Genomic DNA, 22134 nt, shown 5'->3' with positions numbered 1-22134 from the left:
ATGCATTAGCTCTTCATGTTAGATCTTGAAAAGAACCCATAGACACAAACACTTCAATGCCTCAATGTAGATGGAGTGTATTTACTAGTATAGCAGAAATGGAGACCACTGACCAGGCAATGCACATGGTCACCAATAGGGGCACCATACAAATAACAAAATAAAGGTTTTCTTTTAAATCAAGCTACGTTTTGGTAGAGTGTGTGCTAAGTACAACAATTAAGTCCAAGTATTCTCATCCATTACAGCACATTATATATCTGTGTTTGTGTTGGAGGATAGGGGTAGGAATGTGTGAAAAAGAAACTAAGAGAAATACATTTTAATAGACATCCAGCAAGGCCATCTCTGAACTATCAGGTGCCCTGTGTGCAAACTGAAATTGGCATCATTCTTGGCTGCAGTTCTGGCACAGCACTCCCTCCTTTGGCAGTAGCATGGCTCCAGCACAGTATACCCAATCTCTTATTCCCCACTTCTCCCACCTTCTGCCTTGCTATCTTTCTCTCTGCCCACATTGAATAGCATCTCCTTCTGTCCCCCTAGCATCTTCATCTGTCCAGCAGCATCTCCCTCTCTTTCTTACCTCCACTCCTCTTCCCTGCATCCTTCACCTACCACCCCAGACAGAAGCCTCCTTCCTCCTGCATAGCATTCCCGAGTCGCCTACTTGCAGACATAATATGGAAGAATGCAGGAGAGAGGGCCAGTGGTGCCCTCTTAAGCATGGCACTCTGAGCACACCCCAAAAGCTGGCCCTGCATCATGATGTCAGATATCTGTGTCCATCACTCATAATCTGTGTTTTCAAGTTTGTTTTTCAGATGCTCCATTCACATAGGCAATCATGATCAACCTGGCATCCCTAGGACCTCCACAAGAGCAATAACAAGAAACATGTTTCATGTTCAACTCAGTTTTATTAGATAATCTAAAAATAGAATCTAGCCTAGATACTCTTTTTACAATTTCCAATTTGCGGAGGTGGAACATCCAAGCTAGAGTCAGTCTAAGGGGATCCCAGAGACTGCCATGAAAAATAAGGCCTTGTTCTGCTCAAAGAATGTCTTTGTCTGATCATTACCAAGCAGCCTGCCCTGCTCAAAGCAAGGCTGCCAACCCACAGCTTTAGGCCATAACCATACCAAAGGTCAACTAGGCTGCCATCTCACTGGGGACAAACAGGCGGAGTCAGCCAAACCTCTGATCGTACCTGAGAAACTGTTAGCCAATGGCCCCAATAATGGTAGAGCCCCTTTTTATGAACTGCTCAGGATCTAACGGCCCCTTCCCCTCCCCACCTAAACCCCCTCAGGCTCAGGTACCCACATCACAGGACCCCAGATAGCTCTTTAATGGACTTGCCTAGAGTCCCCCACTCCCCATTTACCAAAGCTGTGGTCAGCCACAAACCTGGTTCCCTGTAGCTACAGCACTCACACCAGAGCCCTAGAGATAGCACTAAAGAATAAATCCTACCCTATGTGAGACAAATGGACACCATCCACTCATACCTAACATGATGTCTGCTGAAGTGACAAGACAACTTGCTGATGTGCCGATGACCTTGGCCATGATTCATCTCTACTGCTGAGACTGGCGCCACCCACAACAAAGGACAATCTCTAACCAAAAGATGTGAGTTCCAAGCAGCCAAGATGTGAGGAAAACAATGTAATTTCTGATGGTATTAGCCAATCACTAGCAATCAGCATATAGAGGAGGTGCAAGGGCTGGAACAATTTTGTATCATCTGCAAATTTGATTATCTCACTCGTCATATTTCTTTCCAGATCATTTGTAAATATATTGAAAGTAAGGGTCCCAATACAGATCCCTGAGGCACTCCACTGCCCACTGCCTTCCACTGAGAAAATTGTCCATTTAATCCTACTCTCTGTTTCCTGTCTTTTAGCCAGTTTGCAATCCACGAAAGGACATCACCACCTATCCCATGACTTTTTACTTTTCCTAGATGCCTCTCATGAGGAACTTTGGCAAACGCCTTCTGAAAATCCAAGTACACTACATCTACTGGTTCACCTATATCCACATGTTTATTAACTCCTTCAAAAAAGTGAAGCAGATTTGTGAGGCAAGACTTGCCTTGGGTAAAGCCATGCTGACTTTGTTCCATTAAACCATGTCTTTCTATATGTTCTGTGATTTTGATGTTTAGAACACTTTCCACTATTTTTCCTGGCACTGAAGTCAGGCTAACCGGTCTGCAGTTTCCTGGATTGCCCCTGGAGCCCTTTTTAAATATTGGGGTTACATTAGTTATCCTCCAGTCTTCAGGTACAATGGATGATTTTAATGATAGGTTACAAATTTTTACTAATACATCTGAAATTTCATTTTTTAGTTCCTTCAGAACTCTGGGGTGTATACCATCTGGTCCAGGTGATTTACTACTCTTCAGTTTGTCAATCAGGTCTACCACATCTTCTAGGTTCACCGTGATTTGATTCAGTCCATCTGAATCATTGCCCATGAAAACCTTCTCCAGTACGGGTACCTCCCCAACATCCTCTTCAGTAAACACTGAAGAAAAGAAATCATTTAATCTTTCCGTGATGGCCTTATCTTCTCTAAGTGCCCCTTTAACCCTCGAACATCTAACGGTCCAACTGACTCCCTCACATGCCCTTGTACAAGTCCTTGGTGAGGCCTCACCTGAAATACTGTGTTCATTATTGGAGTTTATATCTAAAAAAGGATAAAGACAGGATGGAGGCAGTCCAAAATGGTATGGGATCTGTATGACCTATGAAGAGAGGCTGAAGGATTTGTACACCCTGGAAGAGAGGAAGTGCAGGGGAGATATGATTCAGACGTTCAGATACCTGAAAGGTTTTTAATGATGTGTGAACTTCAAACCTTTTCCATTGAAAAGGAAACAGTAGAACTAAGGGTCACGAAATGAAACTCCAAGTGGGAAGACTCAGAATCAACATAGAGAAACATTTTTTCATGGAGAGGGTGGTGGATGCCTGGAATGTCCTTCCGGAATAGGTGATAAGGATGAAAACAGTAAACAAATTTAAAAGAGCATGGGATAAACACTGTGGATCCTTAAAGGCTTGTGGATAATAACGAAGAAAAGGGTGCATGGGGGTAACCTGCATGGAATAGCAGTTCATACCCTTAACAGAAGGCATGGAGGATTACTATCCTTAACCAATTAATCTTGATGCTTTTGACACAACTGCAACATCGCTCTCTGGTGGGGGGGAGAGGGGGCAGGGAAAGGATATTGAATTCTGAAGACAGTCAATGCCTGAACTTCATGAGGGATAAAGCATATGACTACTTCAAAGGCCAAGTCCAAAATCACATTCAAGCAGCGCTGTCCAAATTATCTGGAAGGTTGCTCACCACATAAAAATGTTGTTAGCAGTAATTTTTTATGGGTTTGACAGTTGCTTGGTTTTGATTTAATATTACTGTCTTTAACATAATGCATGGGGGTAACTTACCCTTAACAGACACATGGGGGTATCCTGCCTGAAGCAGCAGTTACTAGGGATGTGCGTTCATTTCAAAAGAATTTGAAAAATACAACAATAAGAGCAATTTTTTTAAAATTTAAATTTATTTAAAATGTTTTATATACTGCATTCTACAATGGGTATAGGTCAAAGCAGTTTCCAAAGACACATACATAATTAATATATGAAAGCTCACAAAAGATATTGATAAAAAAACATAAAAAGCATAAAACAACTCTTATATCATAACACAATAAGTAACTGCAGCCTATTTCAAATGAAAAGTAGAGGAAATCTATCAGATATCGATTGCTTGAAAACCAATCGGTCATGAAATGAAATTAATCAGGACCCCTCCCCAAATGAAATGAACCTTATTTGTTGCATTTATTTGAATACAAAGCAGGGGCTGTGGCCTCTTCCCAAGCACAATGCCGATACCTCGGCCTAAGCCAGGGCCTCATCTAGAGCATAGGCCGAGATCCAAAACAGGGGATGTGGCCTAGGCAGGCATGCGATGCTGGGGTCTCGGCCAAGACCCAAGCCTCCCCACCCAAGAACTACCCCTTAGCTGATCTGTCGGGTATCCGATGGCCAGGTCAGGTCCTGATACCTGGGCCTCGGCCTAGGCTGGAGCCTCCGACACCAAGGCCTGGCCCAGAGGCCAAGTCCCAATGCCTGGACCTCAGTCAACCCAGGCCTCGGAACTCCCATGAAGTGGTCCTCTTCTGTTTTCGTAAATTGAAGCTGTGTGCTGGGGTCGCACTGGAGTTAATAATTCTGGCACATCAAATGGCGCTATCTGCTATGGATGGACTGGGCAAACTCCCTCCTACCAAGGAAGAAAGCCTCAGGATGCTGGCTGTGCAGAGGCAACAGGCCCTTCAGAAGGGTACAGACCCCAGTGGTTGAATAGGGAGATGGAGTGGGATCCCCAAGGAGGACGCGGACCCCATGAACTGAATCGGGTCTCCAGAAGAGGGCTGATTGGGAGATGGTGCTAGGTCCCCCAGGAAGGTGTGGACTCCAGCAGTGGATTGGGAGGCAGTCTGGTACCACAGAAGGACATAGATCTGTCAGCATAACAGAAGGAAGTGGGGCAGAAGGTATAGCAGTCTGAACAGAGCAGAATGGCGAAGAAGCAGAATCAGCCTTCACACAATAGATTTTCCTCTTATGGCCAGCAGTACCCACCTGCCCAGTTGCATTTCTTCACATGGGTGAGACTTGGAGTACAATGGGCAGGAGAAAGGGGAAAGGATAACTGTACTGGATCAACAATAATGCCAGAGATTCTTTCTTTTCTATATCATGGTATTTTGGGGAGATAACACCCGAAGTAACTAAGTGTGCCAGTTGATATCATGTAGAAATGAATATAGTTGTTCAGGCTAATAACCACCAATAGATACATATGCTGTTTGATATCTTGTAGAAATGTATATAGTCTAATAAAACTTGAAGATATTTGTAAATACTATCAGCCCTGTTTACAGCACCTTCTTTCCAGTGTTGAGGCACCAAGCATATAAGGACTAACAGAGTCCATCCGAGAGGAGGCTCCCGCCAAGATGGTCCCGGACCAAGTAATGCCCATGCAAGGTAATCAGGCATGTGGACATTACATATCTGTTTATTTTTTATTATTTTCTTATTGTAGCCAGTGGGTGGCTCAGCTATTGATTTTTTAAAAAATGGTAATCACTAGAGGTGAAGGGTGTTGCTGCCCCTTTATAAACCTGGCATCAGGTCAGTCAGACCTTGATGCCGCCCCAAACATAGGTTTGGGGCGGCATCAAGGGTCAAGACAGAAGCAGCAAAATAGAGGCCCATGCTTGTCTGCATCAGGGATCCCCAACTCTGCTGCAGAAGCAGCATGGAAACAGCAGCAGGTTGGCATCAAAGTCAAGGCAGCAGAAGCCACCAGAGTTGGACCACATCACTTGCGCAGCTGTCAAGGGGTAGCCAAAATGAGCCACAAAAATGGTAAAAAGAGGTGTTGCTGCACAACGTGGATGGCAAAAGTTCAAGGCATCACACCAGTGGCAGAAGCAGCCAGTTAGGCATCATGCAGCAGCGGCAGTAACCCTGTGGCAACCCCTGGGCCAGGGTCCTCATTGAAGAGTCCAAGGGCCACCCTCAGTTCCAAGGGCTTAATCTTTCCAAACTTCCTACTTTGTCCTTAAGTTCCTCTAGTTCCAGGTTTCCCTGTTGGGGAGGAGACTGATCTCTAAGGCCCTGAACGTTGCATTAATCTCCAAGATCTACAGTAATAACCACACTGGACGATGAATGTAGTTCCAACGCAACTTTACTGATAATTGATGCAGAAATGAAGTGATTGACAATATACACATCTTTGTTCCATGAAATCCATTACATAATTTAGTTCCAATAAATCTGGTCTCTTTACTGCAGTTTTAAGTTACTCTTCTGTTTCCACATCCCTTTTTGAATTGCAGGAGTAGTTTGAAGCTCCTTCCTAGAATTGGTGGAAATGGATTCTTCACTAAATTTCAGATGGCATAAAATGCAATCCCACTTGTCATATCTTGATTCAGATAATTACTCCTCATCCAGGCTCCTCCAGTATATCCTGATGATGTGTGGTTGGCTAACATTGGATTTTCTCTCCTCCTTCGAGGAATGAATGTGAATCCACTCCTCAGGTTGATCTCTGAAGGGTCCTTGGATCTCTCTTGAACGAGGGACTCCTTAGAAACTCCTTTTTTCCTGACAGTGATCACATTTCCTAGGTTCTGGGGAATATAGTTGCTGGATCAAACACAAAAATCCAGGACTTGTAAAAGCAACAAAGAATGAAGGAAGGGTGGATGAAAACTTCCTCCAAAGCAAAGTCTAAAAAGAAGTAAAACCAGTTTCTCAAAAATTGAGAGAAGTTACCCGTTCATCTTTCCAACCCAGACCATACTCCTAAAGATTCAAGGGTACTCTCCTTCCAAATAAAAGAAACAAAACAGAAGCAGAGAAACTCCAACTTGTCTCCTCAAAGATCAACTCAAAAATGCACACCCTTTCTAGATGTTTCTCTTTTTTATAGTAGTAAGGAGCAACCAATACAACAGCCCACATGGGGGAGCTGTACACCAACTCAAAGTACTTCTCTGCTATCTACAGAGCATATTCCTTTTAGCTGAAACCCAATAGGGCTCTTTACACTACAGCAGTGGAGGCCACGCTACTTTGACTGTTGGTCACATGTGGCCAAAAGTGAAATTTCTGCAGCAGCAACCACAGGGCATCCAGTGACAGCACAAGCGTTGAGGGTTTAGCCTGAAAATCAGGTGCACAGTCCACTGCAGCAGCGATGTGACAGGAGGTAAGAAACCAGGGCATCAGTCTGCACGCACACACCCCCCCCCCCCCCCCCCCCCCCCCCCGCCGTTCATACCAGCTCCCTGCAGCTGGTCACTACCCCACCCCAACTGGCCAGTGAATGCAGCAGGATGCTGGAGTGCACAGACACCATGGCACGTGCAGCATCTGTGCCTCCAGCATGACACTGCGACTTTCTTGCAGAAGGTTAAGTATTTTTTTTCACCAAGACACTTTCAGCTAGTTTATTCCCAGTGGCATTCATACCGAGTAGTCAAAACCAACAATGTCACACGGATGTGAAGCCGCTTTAATTGTGGTTATTCTACTTGCTACTTCTATCCACTACTGAATAATTTAAAACAAATGTGTCGCCTTTCCCTCCCCTCCCCCCATCCCACCCACCATGGGGCAATTCTTTATCATTTTATTCACTAAAGCACTCTAACCCATTTTTGGATGAAGAAGCTGCCTAGGCAGATTCAGAAGAAAGGAGCGACAGACAAGGGAGAAAAATTATATAAAACGTGTTTGTCTAAAGAAAGAAAAGTTTAAAAGAAAAATAATCCCCAGCCCTTCCCCCCCAAAAAAATGTTTCAAAAAGTGACGTTACTTGTGAAAGTTTTCCGCTTCTGATGTACAGCAGCATTGCTCAAGGCGGGAAAGTTCCCTGCTGCGATATTGATCTGAGATTAACTTGGAAGTTTCCGAGCCTTCTCTGCATAACATGCATTAAAACCAGGCTCTTCGCACCCGGGGAGATTAAAGCAGCATCGCGCGCATGTTCTCTGTGATGTCAACGTTCCCTCCTTGCTCTCTTTGTGCCTCTGACTCTCTGAGACACGGAGCATGGGCATACGAATGCCCTGCTTTTTCACCTGCCTCACGTGGTAATGAGAAATCGGCATGGGGCAAGCAGCACAATTGAATTACTTGTTTGATCTGATGAATTGCAAAGGAAAGACAGCCTCCCCACTTTGCAGAGGTGGGAAACGTGTGCACGGAAAGTCATGCACTTGAAGGAGGAGGCAGGGAAGGGTCTCCGAGTGGAAGAGCTTGGGCCAGAAGGATGCAGGGGGATCTTCGGAGCATCATCTATTGTAGTTCATTGGAGGCAGGGTGAGTGCAGAGATTTGCAGCTCCAAGGAGTATGTTACAAATGAAACAATAAGTTCTGAAACACATTTTAATATTATTGTCTCCCAGCAATCAATATGTACTCTCCTGATTTCATTCCAAGAGAACGTAATAACTTAACTCGGCTGAAAGGAGTGCCCTTGAATCAGGCAGGAAGAAAATTAAGCCATAATTCTCTTCCTTTTTAGTTTAATCACAGGCAGCAAAATGAGTCAAACGGTTCTGCCTACTAAAATGCATTAGTGCACTACTTTATCTGCTCTTTTTAAGGGAGCTGAACTATTTATGCCTGCTTTCATCTTTCAGGTAATTACATTTTGACCCTTATGTCATAGTGTTTTATTCTCCAGCAGTCAAAATCTGCCACTCCTGTGTGTTTAACTTCATTCCTCCGAGCCCTCTACCCTCGTAAGTGTAAAAAAAAAAAAAGGAAGAAGAAGAAGAAGAAAATGGAAACCATTTCTAATTCAATAGCTTTCGAATATGGCAGTACATATAGTACCTGAGGAGTGGAAATAAATAAAAACCTGCAGACTGCTGCTTTGGGGGTATCTGAATGGACTGAGATCTAACTATTTTGCTGCTATATTTCTGAGATCTTCTTTAATGTAATAGAACTGTAAAAAAATAAAAGAATTCACGTATTAGGGCTGGGCAAATCATGCTAGATGCAATCCACTGAAGCAAGAAGTCTGACTCTGGCTCAGAGGACCCAGCAAGCATGATCCAAGCCTGAAAGGGCTTTGAGAGTAGAGCGAAGAGAACCTGAAGGAGGGTCCTGAAAGCGGGAAGATGACTATAGGAGAGGAACCAGAAGGGGGCAAATGTGAGGAGGGCGTGACATTTGTAGGGGAAAAAAGGCAGGTGAAGGCGTAGATGGAGAAGAGAATTGTACAGATGATGTCAGGAACAGAAGGAAATGTTGCGTGCCCGACCCGCGGAGGTCCGCGGGCCGGCCCCCACCTATCTCCGGGTATCTGGCGGCAGCGGCAGCGTGGCTGAGGCCTGATCGGGCCTGCAGTCTCTGGCGCGGCGTCCCCTCTGCAGGGGAGACGCCGCCGATGTCTGTTCAGGCCCCGCCTCCTAGGCGCGCGCGCGCACGCATACAGAAGGCCCAGACATTTAAAAGGCTCAGCGCGGGAAAGGAAGCCTCCACCTCTCAGGATGATGTCAGATGCTGCAGGTATATAACCCTGCTGGACGCCCTTCTCCCTTGCCTTGCAACGAGGTTCACTCTGGTAAGAGTTGCTACTTGCTGCTTCGGATGCTTTGGCTTCTGACTTCAGCTTCTGGCTCCTGGCTTTTGACTCCGGCTTCCATCCACAGACTTCAGATTCAGCTTCATTCTTTGGCTTCTGACTCCTGGCTTTCGATTCCGGCTTCCGTCCACAGACTTCTGATTCAGCTTCATCCTTTGGCTTCTGACTTCGGCTTCTGACTCCTGGCTTTCGATTCCGGCTTCCGTCCACAGACTTCTGATTCAGCTTCATCCTTTGGCTTCTGACTTCGGCTTCTGACTCCTGGCTTTCGACTCTGGCTTCTGTCCACAGACTTCTGATTCAGCTTCATCCTTTGGCTTCTGACTCCTGGCTTTCGACTCCAGCTTCCGCCCACAGACTTCTGATCCAGCTTCGTCCTTTGGCTTCCGGCTTCGGCTTCGTCCAGGAGGCCTCGCCTAAGTCTAAGCGGCTCGGGTCCTCACGAGCTCCTCTCAGGGGGACCGCGGGCTTCCAGTGGTGAAGTTCCAGTCAGCCTCCTGGCTCCAGCTCTTCATCTCCATTCCCTGGATACCGCATCGCAGGAGACCACTCGTAAGTCCAAGCGGCCCGGGTCTTCACGGGCTCCTCCTAGGGGGACCTCAGGTCTCCAGTGGTGAAGATTTCTTGGTCTCCTGTCTGTGCCACCTCCCGACTTGGACACCCACTGGGTATCTCCTCAGTGAGCCACCAACTGTCCTAGCCGGCCCAAGGGTCCACAAATCCAACAGTTTGCAAGGCCCTGGACCCGGCAGACACCATGGGCTTGAAAGCCATTCCCGGAATTGCACAGCAGTTGCAAAAACAGCAAATCTGCATTGACTCCCTGATGACACCCATGCAGAGATTAGCCGATCGGATAGATGGAGCCGCTGCATTCATTCCTCCGGTACCAGTAGCCATGGCCGATCTCAGACCGACCATGCGCACACAACTGCCAGCACCTTCACGGTACTCTGGGGAAGCGAAGCTCTGCCGTGGATTCCTCAATCAGTGTTTCATCCAATTCAACCTACTGCCAGCCCAGTTTCCTATGGAACGGATTAAAACCAGCTATATTATTCATTGTTGGACGGAAAACCCCTGGCGTGGGCCTCCCCACTATGGGAGTGTCAGGACCCCCGTCTTGTGAATCTGGAACAGTTTGTCGCAGCCTTCTGACATATCTTCGATGAGCCCTCTCGCAGGCCCACTCCGCCTCTGAGTTACTTCAGCTTCGCCAGGGCAACCGGCCTCTGGCCGAGAATGCAGTGGAATTCCGGACTCTAGCAGCCGAGCTGAACTGGGGGGGATGACAGTCTCCATGGCATATTCCTGGAGGGTCTCTCCTCAAAACTCCAAGATGAGCTGGCGGCAAGGGACCTCCCGGATGACCTGAACAGCCTCATCGATTTTGCTGGTTGGGTGGACCGCCGTATCCAATGCCGGTTCCGGGAAGGGAGGTCCGGTCGTAAACCCAGTAACTCTGGAACTACATTTTCCCGACCGGTACCCTCCTCTTCTGCCTCTCCAGGAAATCAAGACGTAGAGCCTATGCAGTTGGGCTGGGGCCCAATCTCACAGGAAGAGAGAAGAAGACGCCATGCTCAAGGTCTGTGCCTATATTGCGGAGGCAAGGGGCACTTCCTAGCCCGATGTGGTGAGCAGCCAGGAAATGCTAGGACCTAGGGATCAATGGGGAGCTGACCCTAGGTAATACATGTTCTGCCTCCTCATGTACTGTACCGGTTACCCTCGTCTACCCTGGGGGTATGTTGATATGCTGGCTTTGGTCGACTCCGGAGCCAGAGGGAATTTCATTCTCGCAGACCTCGTTCAGCAGTTGCACATTGGGGTCCACCCCCGACTTCCTCTGATCTGGGTATCCTCGATTCCTGGTACTCTCCTTCCGGGGAGCATTACTACCTGTACCAAGCCCTTGGTCCTCCATACCGGTCTCCTGCACGTGGAAGAGATCTCCTTCCTTATCCTGGAGAAGTCCATGCATCCTATCTTGGGTTTACCCTGGTTACAGAAACATTCCCCAGTCATACAATGGGATACCCTTCAGATTGCAGCTTGGGGTCCATCTTGTTTTGGCTCCTGTCTGACGAGTATTCCTCATCCCAGTGTACCGCTCTTGACCACGCCCATGGCTCTCCTGCCACAGTACCAAGACTTTGAAAATGTCTTCTCTAAGGAGAAGGCTGAACTTCTCCTGGAACACCAGCCCTTTGGCTGTGCCATTAACCTGGTCCCAGGCACGACGCCTCCTAGGGGGTGGGTTTACCCCTTGTGGCTTCAGGAAACTCGGGCCATGTCTTCATATATTCAAGAGAATTTGGACAGAGGTTTCATTCGGCCCTCTAATTCCCCTGCCGGGGACGGGTTCTTCTTTGTGGCCAAGAAGGATGGGTCACTGCGTCCTTGCATCGATTACCATGGCCTCAATGCCATCACGCGACAGGACAGGTACCCTTTGCCTTTGATTCCAGAGTTACTAGACCGGCTGCAAGGAGCGAAGGTCTTTACCAAGTTAGACCTCCGGGGTCCCTACAATTTGCTAAGCTAGAGAAGTGCCAGTTCGAGCAGGAGTCCTTGCCATTCCTCGGATATATATTTTCATCCACGGGCTTCCATATGGACCCTGATAGTGGCAGCCATTTGAGCCGGTAGGGGGTCAAAGCCCTACAATGCTTCCTGGGTTTTGCCGATTTCTATCGCCAGTTCATACCCCATTACTCCCGGATGGTAGCACCACTTACGGCCCTTACCAGGAAGGGTGCCGATGTAAATAATTGGTCCCAGATGGCAATAGATGCTTCAGGAAGCTGAAGGAAGCCTTTCTCCTCGATGTCTGTCTCCACCATCCGAATCCGCAGCATCAGTTCATCATGGCAGTAGACGCCTCTGATGTGGTGGTAGGGGCTGTTCTGAGCCAATTATCCACGAAAGGCAAATCCCTACCATGTTCCTATTATTCCCGAAAATTCTCTCCGGCGGAAAGAAATTATAGTATCAGCAATAAGGAGCTCCTGGCCATTAAACTCACGCTGGAGGAGTGGCGACAATGGCTGGAGGGGGCCCAATAACCTGTGATCATCTATACATATGAGAAGAATCTGGAATCCTTGTGCCGAGCCCAACGCCTCAACTCTTGGCAAGCCCAATGGTCGCTCTTCTTTAGCTGGTTTAATTTCCTCCTCCGGTACAGGCCAGCCTCCAAGAACATTAGGGCGGACGCCCTCTCTTGCACAGCTGAAAAAGAGGATAACCCAGATCCACCGCGTTATATCTTCGAACCACCCAAGGTCCTTCTTGCAGCTTCAGAGGTGGTTCTTATGGGTAAAACGGTCATACGCATGCATCTGCGCAAGAAAGTGTTGTCTTGGGCTCATGACTCCTTGACCGCAGGGCATTCGGGGGTTGCACGAACTTCGGATCTGCTGACCGAACATTATTGGTGGCCTCAGGTAAAGAGAGATGTTCATCTCTACGTCAGCTCCTGCCCGACCTGTGCTCGACAAAAGACACCGACTGGTCGCCCGTGGAGGCTCCTTCAACCGTTACCTACCCCCTCCGAACCATGGACCCATTTGTCCACCGACTTCATCGTGGACTTACCTGCTTCAGAAGGAAAAACGGTAATATGGGTCACGATCGATAGATTCTCAAAGATGGCCCACTTCGTCCCTCTCACCAAGTTGCTCACAGCACCTGAGCTTGTGAACTTCTTCACGCACCACATCTTTCGCCTTCACGGACTCCCCCTTTATATTGCTTCTGACCGGGGATCACAATTCATGGCGAAGTATTAGAAGGCACTCTGCAGGAAATTCGGGGTTCAATTGGATTTCACAACTGCCTTTCACCCTCAAGGTGATGGCCAAGTGGAACACACAAATCGAATCTTGAAGACCTTCCTCCAAGTCTTCATGGGAGACCTACAGAATGATTGGGTGGCCTTACTTCCGTGGGCAGAATTATCCTACAATCACCATAGACACTCTGCTACCGGCAGGTCTCCCTTCCATATAGTTTATGGGAAACGTCTAGGGGACGGGGCCTGAACAGACGTTGGCGGCATCTCCCCTGCAGAGGGGATGCCGTGCTGTAGGCTGCAGGCTCGACCAGGCCTCAGCCACATTGCCGCTGCCACCAGATACCCGGAGGTAGGGGGGGGCCGGCCCATGGACCTCCACGGGTCGGGCACGCAACAGTACCCCCCCCCCCTTCTACACCTCCTTCCTGGGGGCTTCGGTTTGGCAGGATGACATAGATGGAACTGTTGAAGAAGAGCTTTATCCAAAATGTTGGAGGCAGACTCCCAGGAATTTTCCTCAGGGCCATAACCCTCCCAGGTCCCGCCCCCTAGGCGCGCGCACGCACAAGGCCCAAACATTTAAAGGGCTCAGCGCGGGAAAGGAAGCCTCCACCTCTCAGGATGACATCAGACGCTGCAGGTATATAACCCTGCTGGATGCCCTTCTCCCTTGCCTTGCAACGAGGTTCACTCTGGTAAGAGTTGCTAGTTGCTGCTTTGGATTCTTTGGCTTCTGACTTCAGCTTCTGACTCCTGGCTTTCGACTCCGGCTTCCGTCCACAGACTTCTGATTCAGCTTCATCCTTTGGCTTCTGACTCCTGGCTTTCGACTCCGGCTTCCATCCACAGACTTCTGATCCAGCTTCGTCCTTTGGCTTCTGACTTCGGCTTCATCCAGAAGACCTCGCCTAAGTCCAAGCGGCTCGGATCCTCACGAGCTCCTCTCGGGGGGACCACGGGCTTCCAGTGGTGAAGTTCCAGTTAGACTCCTGGCTCCAGCTCTTCGTCTCCATTCCCTGGATACCGCCTCGCAGGAGACCACTCGTAAGTCCAAGCGGCCCGGGTCCTCACGGGCTCCTCCTGGGGGAACCTCGGGTCTCCAGTGGTGAAGATTTCTTGGTCTCCTGTCTGTGCCACCTCCCGGCTTCAACACCCACTGGGTATCTCCTCAGTGAGCCACCAACTGTCCTAGCCGGCCCACGAATCCAACAGGAAAAGTGAAAAAATGGGTGGAAATATTGACAGGGCACTGGAAGGATGATAGAGGGAGAAATGGACTAGGAAGATTGGAGGGCCAAAAGGAGTGAAAGTCCCCCACCTATTTCCATATTTTAAACTCTGCATAAATACTCCACCACCCTGGAAAGGGTATGACAGACACAAGACAAACTAGAATGAAGAAAATGAGAGGGATTTAAAGAGAGGACGAAACAAGAAAACAAAAGCAAAGAACAGATGGAAAATAGCAATAAAAGAAAAAACACAAATCAAAGAGTAAATCAGATACGGAGACACATAAGGAAATTATAAACCTTCCTATTTTACTTTTAGCTAGAGGAAAGAGAAAAGATCTGGAAATGCTGAAGGAAATAGGGAAGTATACAGGGCAGCCAATGCACAAACAGAGGAAAAATCAGTTAAGTTGACAAGACTTTCTTTTCTTTCAATATGTTACTGAAATGAGGTGGTACAGGGATAGGATTGAATGACTGAAAGGTGAAAAGGAAGAATGATAGGAGGGCAACAGGAGAAAAAACAGAAAGGGGTCAGAAAAGGCCCACAGATAGCAAGATTAAATGTATGTACTATGTACCCCTTTTTCACTGGATCTGATGTGTCCCAAAGGACCATAACAACATTTATAGGTGGGGGCTCTCTCCATGGGCTATTTTTGCCCTTTTTGCTTGTCCCAAGGTGTGGGTTCTTTCTATTGAGGGGAAGGTTAACCTCCAAGGCCCAGGCAATGAACTGAAATCTTCCAGATGTGTGTTACTGTTACCCTCTCTGTGCTGGTGCTGCAGGAACAGGCAGGACACAGTTTTGATATTCAAATTCACTTTATTGTGATTCTTCAGAAATAAATGTCCGATCAAATAGTTAACGGTCCCCTTTACATCTGTGCACCCACTGGAACATTTATAGTTTAGACTCTTCTTTCTTTCTTCTGTGTATGCGTCCTCAGTACAGGGCCCTAGGTTAGAACTTATAAGATATCCCAGCTGGGCAGGTAATTTTCTATGTGTGACAGGACTGGGGCTGCACCGGAGACCAGACGCGGCCAGGGCAGGTGAGCGGAGGCTGGGGGAAAGTTTGCCGTCTACCCTTACCCCTGCCTCTAATGCTGGGGTAAGGGTAGGCGGTAAGTTAGCAGGGTAAACGCGCGGCAAAACAGAAGGGTAAAAAAGCGATAGTCGGGGCGCGCGTTACTGTATGGGAGGGAATAGCTAATTCGCTCGTTTACATTTAATATACATGCCGCGGGCGGAAGGGATCACCCGGGGATTTTAAGAGGCAGTAGGGATGAGTTAAAGGGGATAGTGTATCGCGGGAAGGGCTAACGCGGCCAGAAAGTGAGTAGAAGGCGAGTTAGGAGCAGGGTAACTGCGGTTGCACTTTACTGTATCGATCTGAAAGTTAGCCAGCGAAGTTTGTTGAGGCCAAAGAGCTGTCCTAAAGTTAGCCAGATAAAGTTAGCCGGCTATCTTTGCTATCTGGACAGTGACTGAATATGGATCTCATAATGTTTATTGTTTTCTGTCACAGTTTCCCAAGTAAAGAATCCTTGCATGCTGTCACAGAAGAGCTCTGGGTCATTTTTGCTTTACAGTAAGTTTCTTCTGGAGGCGTGAAGATCACTGCTGCGCACGGACCGAGTTTTAACCCTGAATAAGCAGATCAGGCCAGAAATGGCACCAGACAATTTAACTCAGTTTCTGATTTATATTCCGCCTTTCACGACTGGTCAGCCACTTCAAAGCAGATTACATTCAGGTACTGTAGGCATGTCCCTGTCCCCAGATGGCTTACAGTCTAAGGCACCTATTTATTAAGCATTTTTCCCAAAGACACAGAATGGGAGAAAAGCCTTAGTAAGTATGATCCTAAGTTTGTACCTGAGGCAATGGGGGTTGAACTGGCGAGTGCAAGGAGCAAGGAGAGAGAAATGTATCAGGTTTATAGTACATTTACAGTTATCAGTGCTGCTTCTTAACACAGGACCTGGACATTTTTGCAAAGTAGTACAACTCAGCCAACATGCATTGACATTAAGAAGAAAAAGCTTTTCATGATCTGTCAGAAGGCAATCATATAATCTGACTGACGTGCAAAATAATGTTTAGTTAGCTTTCATACCCAACAAATTCAAAAACTAGTGTCAAGCTAGTTTTAAACAGCAAATCAAATTTACAGCTCATATGTAACTTAAAGCTGGTTAAGAGTGAAAATTCTCCAAGGACTGTATTAGAGATTTTACAAAAATCACATATTGCTTAAATCTGTTGAGCTGACCAGAAATGTCCTGTCCCGGGCAAACACAGATGTGGAATTGTGCCTAACCAAGAAATTAAATCAGTTTCAGGACATAACTCAAACATTCAGCGCTGGCATTTATTTCCATACAGCTGATATTCACTTGCTGGTGAAGGCTGAACCAACCAATCAGTTTGACTGGTTGGTGTTTTCCAGTAACAATACTTCTCTATATGAGTGCAGAGGTCCAGGAGCTGAGCTAGTCATAGAATAAACTAGATTGGATTCTTTGAAAGTTCTGATGCCTTCCCTTGGACCAAACTTAAGAAGCATCCGGAGGCTGAACGTAAACTTTCCAGATGATACAGGTCAAATTTAAAGATGGCCCATAACGGAGGTGATACACCACCAGCCCTCAAGGTTTAAATTAGATCCTTACTGTATCCTGCATGCAACTAGGCAGGAACTTTGATTCACTTTCCAGATAACAGGGGAAGGAATGAAGAATTCAACTGTTCTGACTGCATTTTGTATTTAGTATCCATGTCCCCCTTCTTTTTAACTCCCCTGTAGGAAACAAAAAAATAAATAAAAGAAATAAGAAAAGCTGTTAAGATTAATTTTTAATGTGAAAATACATTGATTAATTCAGTCTTGTGAAAGGTTAGTGCTGAAAGAGGCGTGATGGGAAGGGAATGGCAGGCACCCCAACGAGCGGCAGATTGGCTCTGATCTTTCACAATCCACGTGAGACTTTCACTCCTCTGCTATGGATGAAAGAGCTCATTATCTCAAAGATAATTACCCAGATGCCACACCAATGAGGTCACGCTAAACAGGGCTGCAGTTTCCCAGCCGACATTGCTGTTAATTAGCGGTTAAACCTGCAGGAAGCTGTTCTGAACAGAGCCAGCCACATGAAGACGAATGCTTTTCTCCATCAATCAAAGACGCTGACCATTTTGCTAACCTTGATTCACCTGGTACTGTGGGGACTGGCAGCCATTTTTTTGGGATGTAAAGTAAGCAGTACCATTCAGTACTCCTTTGCTGTATTACCTACTAGTAACATGTTATTTGCAGTTAGTCAAGCACTTTGGGACTCTGCCCGGGTAGATTAGAGCTGTTTAACAAGAACTGAAGGGAACGCACAAATAAAATCTGAAGTACTCGGCTAATCAAAAATGCCTTCTACTTGACTGAAACACCAAGTTCCCCATGACTCAGATACCCTAATTAATTTCTTAAACAATACCCCCCCCCCCTCGCTAGCCCCTTTAATCTATCTATGTTCCTATGTTAGAAGTCTACCATTGTATTACTTCCATTTCTATGAGTGTCTATCCACATTGTAACGCTAATTTTATTTATGAATGTTTTTCCTGTAAACCTTTATGAACTAGTGATTCTTACATGAAATGACGGAATATAAAACATTTAAATACATAAATGCCCAAAAACTAATGACAGGGAGAAGAATACCAATGGGCAATGAGCAAAAGTCGTAGCCAGCCAGCTCGCTCATACCTTCCTTTTACATCGCTATCAACTTCTGTGCTTATTTGTAAGGTTTCAGAGCATTCTGCTTTTGTGCTTTTTCCTCTTTGAAAGTAAATCACTTCAGATGCGATATTAATTCAAACATTAGCCATGATATTAACACCCAGTTTACTAAATGGCATAAAGGGGGTGACCAACTCTGGTCCTGAAGGGCCACAAACAGGCCTGATTTTCAGGATATCAATAATGAATATGCATGAAATAAATCTATATACAATAGATGCAGTACAAGCAAATCTACCTCACGTATAGTCGTCATGGATATCCTGAAAACCAGGCCTGTTTATGTCTGCTAAGGACCAGAATTGTCCACATTTGCTTTGGTAAATCAGTGCCAAAAACAGTTTTTTTGACCTCAGTAATGCTCATATGATACCATCGTCACCAGTTTCACAAAACCCAATGTGGGCCATGGTAATGGCAGGCCTGAAGAGGGCCATGATCTACTTCAACTGTCCTTCTCCTCTAGACTTTAAAGAAGTCACCCCCCCCCCTCAGTGAGCCAATCCTCCTCTCCCCTTCCCCCTCCCCTCCAAGACACCAAAGAATATCTCTGCAAAGCAGACCCCCTGTTCCCTTCTCACAACAAAGTAACATTATAAATGACAGCACATAAAGACCAAAATGGTCCATCCATTCTGCCCAGCAAGGTGCTTAGAGTTGTAATTGCCACTCTGTGCAGGTTATCCCCATGCTTTGTTATGCTCAGGCTTGTGAACCCTTGGGCCGACGGACTGTTTCTAAAGAACATAACATAAAGAACATAAAACTTGCCATACTGGGTGAGACCAAAGATCCATCAAACCCAGTATCCTGTTGCCAACAGTGGCCAAGCCAGGTCATAAGAACCTGGCAGGATCCCAAGGGGTAGATAGATCACAAGCTGCTTATCCTAAGAATAAGCATTGGATTTCTGCAACTCTACCTTTCCTGCAGGAACTTGTCCAAACCTTTTTTAAATGCAGCTACACTAATAGCTTTCACCACATCCTCTGGCAATGAATTCCAGAACTTAATTATGCATTGAGTATAAAAATATTTCTTATTAGTTTTAAATGTATTACCTAGTAACTTCATTGTGTGTCTCCAGGTCTTTGTACTTTTCAAAACAGTAAACAACTGATTAACATTTGCACATTCCATTCCATTCATAATTTTATAGACCTCTATCAAATCTCTCCTCAGCCATCTCTTCTCCAAGCTGAAGAGTCCTAACTTCTTTAGCCTTTCTTCATAGGCGAATTGTTCCATTCCCTTTATCATTTTGGTCACCCTTCTCTGTACCTTTTCTAATTCTGCTATATCTTTTTTGAGATGTGATGACCAGAACTGCACACAATACTCAATATGAGGTTGCACCTTGGAGCGATATTTCTATCCTTTTTGAGATATTGTTACGCACCCCATCCACACAAGGGCTTGCTCACTTCCATGGTTCCACGGTTCCACGGCAGGTCCCGGGTCAGCCTCCCTAGCGGCAGCTGCAAGTGCTTCCAGGCCTCAGCATCCCGCGGCGGCAGTCACCGGGCCTTCCACTGCACACCAGGCCTCACGCCGGAGCTCGGTGTCCTCGGCCGTGTTGGCCATGCCCCTACGTGCACATGGACCGCCCGGCCTCTTGTAGGGCCAAGGGCGGGTCCTAGCTCCACGGCGCGCCCTGATTGATTCCTTGTTATAAGGAATCCCCTGCTTGTACTTCCTTGCCTTGGCAATTGGGTCTGCATTTGTGCTAGATTGTCACTGCATTTGTATCTTATCCAGTCTTGTTCCAAGTCTCATTCCAGGATCCTTCTGTTCCTGCCTTGTTCCTGCATCCTAGTACTCCAGCGTCCTTCTGTTCCTGTTCATCTGTCTGTCTCCTATATATTTATGAGGAAGTTTTTCTTGCTGGCACATAACACTCCCCAGGTAGTACCTCCGGACTGTCTTCCTGGTACTGACCTCGGCTTGTTCCTTGACCTGCTTGTCTACTGCCTGCTGCCTGCCTCCTGACCTCAGCTTGTTCCTAGACTCATCTGCCTGCTGCCTGCCTTCTGACCTCGGCCTGCCTGTAACCTCGTCTGACCTCCGGTACCTGACATCTGCTTTGCTGACTACTTCTTGGACTGACCCCCGGACTCTGACCTCTGCCTGCTTGACCACATCTCTAGATTCTGGCTCTGTTCCTAGCCTTGTCATCACCTATGCTATTCTGGTCCTCCTTGTTCCATCTGACCTCCAGTCTCGAACCTGACCACGCTCCCCTTCTGTCTGTGGGCACACCGGACTTCCATCCTTCCAGGAGACCCTGCGAGGCCCACCTAAGTCCAAGCGGCCCGGGGCCCTATGGGCTCCTCCCAGGGGGACCTCGGGCTTCCAGTGGTGAAGCTCATCCTAGCCTCTGTCTCCTCCAGTGCTCCGCCCCCTGGGGGCAGTTGCTTCCTGGTCCCTACCAGGGAGCTGTTTTCCACTGCTCCAGGACAAGGATCCACCCCCAAGCGCAACATATATGGTCTCTAGACCTGAGCATAGTACTCCGGACAAGGCCTAACCAATGATCTTTAGAGAAGCATTATCATTTCCTTTTTTCTGCTAGCTATGCTTCTGCCTATGTAGCCCAGCATTCCTCTGTGACAAGTCACTGCTTTATCTCATTGTTCGTTACCTTCAGATCATCAGATTCTATTACTCCAAGGTCTCAATCCCAGTCCATGCACATTGGTCTCTCGCCCCCCAACACTTACAGCTCCTTCAGTGTACTACACCTAAAATGCATGACTCTGCACTTCTTGGCATTGAATCTAACTGCCAAATCTTTTGACCAATCCACAAGCCTTCTTAGATCACTTCTCATTCTCACTACTCCTTCAGGGGTATCCACTCTGTTGCAGATCTTAGCACCATCCGCAAAAGACAAATCTTTCCTTCTACTCCCTCTGCAATATATCTCACAAAGATATTGAACAGAACCGGTCCTTGAGGCACTCCACTTATCAACTGTCTCCTTAAAGTGACTTCTTTTTACCACTATGTCAACCAATTTCTAATCCATTCCACCACCCTGGGACCCAATCCAAGTCTGATCATTTTATTCATGGACCTCCTCTGTGGGACTGTATCAAAAGCATTGCTGAAATCTAAGTAAATCACAATAAGTGCTCATTCTTAATATACTTCTCTAGTCAGCCATTCAAAAAAATCAGATTCATCGGACACAACCTTCCTCTGGAAACCATGTTGCATCAGATCCTGCAACCTACTGATTGTAGATAGTTCACTATCCTTTCCTTCAACAGGATCTCCATTAATTTTCCTGCCACATAGGTAAAGCTAACAGGCCTGTAGTTTCCAACCTTCTCTTTGCTACCATTTTTGTGAAACGGCACCAGAACAGGCCTTCTCCAATCTTGCAGAACCACTTCTATCTCCAGGGATCTATTGAACATGTCTTTCAGAGAACCAACATGCCACTCTGAGCTTCTTTAGTACACTGGGATGTTTCTCATTGGGATCCTTGGCCTTGTTCATTTTCAGTTTTGATAGTTCCACCCAAACACTCTCTTCTGTAACTGAAATGAAATGGATTTGTGTTGACTTCACAATCATAAATTCCAGTATCTTAATGTTTCAATAATCTTGGCGTTAGTTCCTGGAAGTTGGCAGCAAAATTGTTGAAATGCTGTTAATAAACCAGAATTTGTGATTATGAAGTCAGCATAAATTGCTTGTAGACTCATCTGAAATGCTAAGATATGAGAATTTATGATTATGAAGTCAGCACAATTCACTTGTACACTCATCTGAAATGTAGCTTGAAATACATTGCACATTAGTGGACTACCTGATGCAGATGCAGTATTCAAAACACAAACCTGTGTTTGGATTTGATGTATACATTTAGAAGATCACCAGTAATCCAAGTAAGCTTAATTTTATTTGCAATTTCAAAAATATGATATAAAAATTGCTTTGACATTATGGGCTTGATGTGGATTTGACCAATGATGGCTGATTATGAGTAGTTCCTATTATGATCATAATTATTTTGCTTTAACAAGAACTGGTTATTGGGTTCTCTTGGAACTTTCTCTTCCATATATAC

Source organism: Rhinatrema bivittatum, chromosome 1 (genome assembly GCF_901001135.1).
Source record: "Rhinatrema bivittatum chromosome 1, aRhiBiv1.1, whole genome shotgun sequence".
NCBI lineage: Eukaryota > Metazoa > Chordata > Amphibia > Gymnophiona > Rhinatrematidae > Rhinatrema > Rhinatrema bivittatum.
This window is presented reverse-complemented; position numbering follows the sequence as displayed.